Here is a 5,842-nt window from a genome sequence, read left to right on the forward strand (position 1 = left end):
AGCTCTTTGCTGTTTTTGCTCATCTGTTTTGCATGGAAATCAGTCAACAAATCCACTGCCCACACACACACACACACACACACACACACACCACACACACACCCACACCACACACACACACACACACACACACCACACACACACACACACACCTTAGACAATTTTCAAAAAGACACAGAGAACTATTATGAAAATCCAATTAAGCTTAATCAAACAGGTTTTATGGGCTTACATGTTTTTATGCGCGTCCAAAGCTGCCGATTGTTGTGTTTCTGTAGTGTTGAAACTCCTGAAAACTGCCAGTCAGCAGTGAAACTGGAAAGCCTGGCGGTAGACTGTAAGCTAATGACAAGACAGAATAAATGACACATTCATGTAACAAAAGTTTTGCATAAAAATCTAGGTAGTAAATGTTTTCTCCAATACTCTGGGAATTTAATCTTCACATCGACACTGTCTGCTGGGCGGCAGCTACTGTTGCAGAAATCTCCTGCTTGGCATTTCTCTCATGTGTCTCGTAGAAGCCAGAAAAAAAGCCACGCCTGGAATGTAGCTTTCAATTCTGGGGAGGTAAAAAGAATATATATATATATATATAGATTCGTTAACACATGCCAGTAGGTTCATACTTGGAACACAAAAAAATATTCCCACCATGCTCTAAAAAAGAAAAGTAAGTGATTGGAGTCATCCTTCTCCTTCAGCTCACTCTCTCTTCCTCCCCACATTATATTCTTACAATGTCACCTTTGTTCTACTGAGGCTCACCTTGTGCCCAACTCTGCGATGGTCCTGGTATCTTGGTCCAGTGTACTGTGACCTTGAGTGTTGGCTTGGAGCCAGGCTGATGGGCAGTTGCAGATTCCACTGACATTTCATAGGACTGACATTCAGCTCCCATCAATGTGTGCCTAGGCCAACACAAGAGATCAATCCTGAAAGGAGCCCTACAGCAAAAGACTTGGCTTCGGCCTCACTATGCAATATAATAAATACCTAACCATAGTAGAATAGAATAATTGTTAGTGATGGTGGCAGGATGTAGCAGGATGTAATATAGTAGGGTTATGATTTTTAAATGTTTGTAAAGGTACCATGACATGGGCTTTTTGGATGCTTTCATATAGACCTTAGTGGTCCCCTAATACTGTATCTGAAGTCTCTTTCCTAAAATTCAGCCTTTAGAGCCAGCCTACAATGAGCTTTCCTTAGGACATGCCATTTCTGTGTCTGTAGCTATTGAGATCGAGGATGGGGGTGTGGCCTTGACCAACATGGGTGGGGCTAAATTCTCAGGGAATGCAAAGCAGAGAAAGGGGACGTAACCAGTAACGTTCCAGACGGCCCATCTGATATTTCATTTTCTCAAAGGCAGAGCAGGATACCCACGGCTCAGTTTACACCATCACCATTTCTAGCCACTGGGGGACCATAGACAGGCTGGGTGAACGCATATTAATGTAAAAAAAACTCATAAAGTGAAATTTCCATGCCATGGGACCTTTAAAGGATAAGGCTAGCAATCATTTATGATTGCTGGTTTAGTCATCTTAGGGAATTTCTGGTAACAGCATAAGCTAAAACATATTATTCTGGACATTCTGGCATTTTATTCACTTAGAAAAGAAAAAAAAAGTCATATTGTGTGTTTCATATGTACCTTTGCCTCAACATGGCATTCACATTGGTGTCAACGCACATCTTCCAATGGTGTCTTCCCCGACCTGGGACACAATCATCTGGGCATTCTGAATGTTTGCCTCGGCTGTGTGGAAGAAGGCTGCATCGTAACCCTCTGGCTTCTGGTTGCCACTCATGGCCAAGGTTTAATATTCAACATAGCTTCAGGTGTTGAGTTCAAGCTCTATTGAGAGATAGAAGACAATCCATTAGGCTGTAATATGTTTGTGGGCATCAGTCCAGTATGTGCAGAGTTTAGATCATGTGCACCAATAACTGCATTTACAACATGGACCACTTTTGGTGATGGGATCTTGAATCATTAGCACAGCTGAAACATTTTACATGATTACTTTGCTTTGAACACATCCTATTGTTTTGCAGTGAAACACATTATGGGTCACTCTCTGTGGAGTATGTTTAGCATACTTCATAAAGGTCGCTGTGATGGCTGTGATGAGATCCGCTGTCGCTTGAGGCTGAATCAGAGGACAGACGTACTCCCTGGGTGGCTTCCTGTAAACACATTAAGCACCAGGAGAATTGAATCGAAAACACCAGAGCAGGTGCACAGATAATAACATTACAAGGCAAGGCAGCTTTTATTTGTAGCCAAATAAAAGGGTAGGCAAATACCTTGGAAGCCTCCTCAGAGTCTTTAGCAGTTGCAGTGTGCTGACTGGATGTTTGCTCGGGCCGGCATTACCTCAAAGTGGATTTTGTCAACAGCTTTGATTGCCTGAACTAATAAAAGTGCACAGGCTATTGTTAGCAAAGAGTTAAGAAATAAATGTAACAGCAGGAAAAAAACATGAACACCAGTAAATCTAATGAAATCCAATCTCTGACAATCATAAAATTACATCATAAAATTACTTTACTTTGATAATGAAGAAACAACCACACACACTCTAAAATCTTGTTTTTTATCTCCATTGGTTAAACTTGGGTTTGGCTACAGGTGCAACAGAGCACACTTCTAAATAATGTAAGTTTAGCAGTGTGACTCGAGTTGTGGTGCCTAATGCTAAATATTTGTCGCACTGTTGAGGCGCGCATGCAAGTTTTTGATGCTTTTGGATTGCCCAGAACTGTGAGGTGTAATGTGTTGGTACTGTACCTGGGACTACTTTCAATGCCATGTTGGTATATCAGGAAATAGTAAAGGGGGTATTCCTCATGATAATACTCTCTCCTTAACTCAGACTCCACACACAGACCAGCTCCATAATCTTACTCTCAGCACACATCTTGGATCTTGGATGCCAGACGTTGGTGTCAGTATCTGTTGGATTGGATGAAAATCCTAATTATCTACTTTGAATTAATAAAAATTTCAAATAAAAATAAAAAAGGAAGGCGACATATCATGAAAACTCACTTTTTCAAAATTTGTACACTACATTTGAGTATCCAGAATGCTTGTCATCTTTGGCGCTAAAAAATTCAGTCAATGCGGAAGAGCAAAAAACTGCAGTTTATTGAGTGGCCACTTGAGGCTGGCTCCCAACCCCATCCCATGTTAAAATTTTAACAGTCATCAACCTATTCAACGGTATCCTTTGTTTATTCCTTCCTCTATGTGAACCACATGTGCGTTTCATAAATTAGCACCCCTAGAGGTGGCTGGAAAAACCAACCCACAGGCGGGACCTAAATGCACTCTGTCTCTATGGTAGGATGGAGGTGGGCTGTAGTGGGATGTGATTGGCCAGTGTTTAGATGAGAGACAAACTGGTGGCCAAACCGTGGGCCAATCAGTGATTTTTCCCTCTCTGTGGGCCTGTCAGTCTAAGACCAATGATATGAATGGCTAGTGTTTATATCAAACACACACAAGTTGGCCAGTCGTATGATGATCATGTTCTCTCTATGGATCAAATCACACTGATCATCACACCAATCAAAAACTGGTGTGAAGCACATGCGGCCCACACAAGTAGACCTCCCACCGGGAAATCTTCCGGTACTCCGCGTACTAATTTTTTCTCACAAGTCAAATAGAGCACAATGGGCTTAACGGGAGGGGGTTTAAAGAGACAGACGCAAAATGGAGCGTTTCAGACAGAGGGTGAATACAAGTAAATTCAGACAGACAGTTTGAGAAAAGCAATGGGTTTTGAATTGATCAGTTCAACTCCAACAGTAATCTTAAGTGTTAACTGTACCTGATCTGACTCAGGCCCCGCAGCTGTTGGCCCCTTGCGGACAGCTTCATCATGGAGTCAGTATGGTGGCCATAATTGGAGTCATTTGGTCAAAGCGGTCTTCAAGGTTCCTGGAGACTGCGTACACATTGGAGCTGTTGGTTGGAAAGGAACGTAAGAACTCTTAGACTTGGAAAATTGGCTGTGTTGTGGATAGATTTTATAAAGCTTGAAGCACAACTGTATTGCATAACATTGTAAATAATGGGTAGGTTTGATTTGATTCTTAGTCAAGATTTGAATCAGTTGAATTTTGATTTGGTGTGCTTCTCGAGTCAATAATAAGTCAGGAGCATTATTTTAAGGCTCTTACTCCAGCACAGAGCATGACAAAGCATTCAGTTTTTAGTCCGCTAAGTTTTAACAGCTCGCTGTTTTGTTAACATAGCGTTGAGAAACTATGATATACATATGGGTCTACAATAAGATTTTTGGAATTTTTTAATTAATTCGAATTGTGATGCTTATAAAACTATTATTTCTCACACCCTGAAACATACCTGACTGAAAAAAGTTCAAACTCTTTTTTGCATGAGGGAAGTCGAGTTCAAACTTCCTCTCTCCGACATTGATCTTGGCAGCAAAATTCCAAGGGATGAAATAGGTGTTTGTCTCTTAAACTCAGAACCACACTGGAAAAGCTCTGTGTTGATCCCATAGAAAACCCAAAAATCCTTAGTGTAACTAAAAAAGAAGAGGTTATTTCAGATGTAATCCACAATTTGGTTTGCTTACTACAGTAAGTTGCACATGATGAACATGATGGTATACTGTATGTTATTTAAATTAAATGAAGATTAGATATTTACCCAATAAAACCATCAGTCCCAGTGAAATGTCAGAAGTCAGCAGTTGTCCAAGACGATCAGTCAGTGTTGGATTACTCAGCCTTGGCTACATAAGAAAAAATGAATTTAATATTGGTTTATTGAATAAAACAGTTGTTTAAGTCATTAATCAATAGTAATTTGAAAAAAAGTTTAAATGCTGTAGGATTTGACTCCTACCATTACAGTGATCCCATTGATGGATTGATAATATTTGCTTATCTCCAGTGGGAGGCCTAGGGTAGTAGCTTGGAAGTAGCGACCTCAAGATCAAGTAAGGCTTTGTCCAATGCCATGACACCCCTTCTGTAAATTCCCAATCCAGACCACAGAGGGCTCTCTTTCCCTGTAGGGCTGAAAGCCTGCAAGAGGGATCACAGGAGCGAAGCGTGTAACTGACATTGTACACTGCATGTAAAATGATTCTTTATGTTGACTAAACCAGCTTAGACATGAAATATTGTTCTCTCACCCGAACATGTTCCGAATGGTGTTTGGTAATATCAGCAAAGAACCACTCTTGTCCAAAGGCCCGTGTATAGGCAGAGAGGACAGGCTTATCATTGGGCAGAACTTCCCAGGTTTTAAGCTGAAAATAGACAAGTACAATAGTCACCAAAGTATGAGCTGACACATCATAGAACAGTTGTGATGCTCCTTAAAGTCTCAGTTAAATATTCACCACATTGAGAACAGCCTGAAGTCACTGGCGCTAAGATCTCCTTTAAAACTAGGGTGCCAGCGCCAAGCAGTTCCTTAAGCCCTCAGCATGGAATACCAACTGCAGCATAAAAAAATTGATTTACTAATCACCAGTGGGGACATATTATCTTCAGTGAAAGTTTTATACAGCGCTGTACCTCCAATAGTCTGCAGAATGCTTCCATGAAATAAAATTTCCTTTCATCATGATTTCAGTGGGAAAGAGGTTGTTGCATTTCGCAGCATGAAGACTTCTGCTGCTGTACCAATTAGGTAATCATCTGTATCGGAGGAAAAAAAGTAAATTGTCATGGCAAACAGCTTCAGATAAATCAAGAATCTGTATTGAGCATACCATTAACAGTCCATGCGTGTTGCTTTGCTGTAATGATAGCTGAGACGGCCAAATTTAGGGGCCAGGAGTTT

General features: G+C 40.9%; 1 pseudogene; it reads right to left on the bottom strand.

The window, feature by feature from the left end:
• Positions 1 to 232: 232 nt before the first annotated feature.
• LOC116695774 (vitellogenin-like) overlaps positions 233 to 5,842 on the bottom strand; it is a 26,029-nt pseudogene continuing 20,419 nt past the window's right edge.

Source organism: Etheostoma spectabile, chromosome 9 (assembly GCF_008692095.1).
Source record: "Etheostoma spectabile isolate EspeVRDwgs_2016 chromosome 9, UIUC_Espe_1.0, whole genome shotgun sequence".
In the NCBI taxonomy this organism is placed as follows: Eukaryota; Metazoa; Chordata; class Actinopteri; order Perciformes; family Percidae; genus Etheostoma; species Etheostoma spectabile.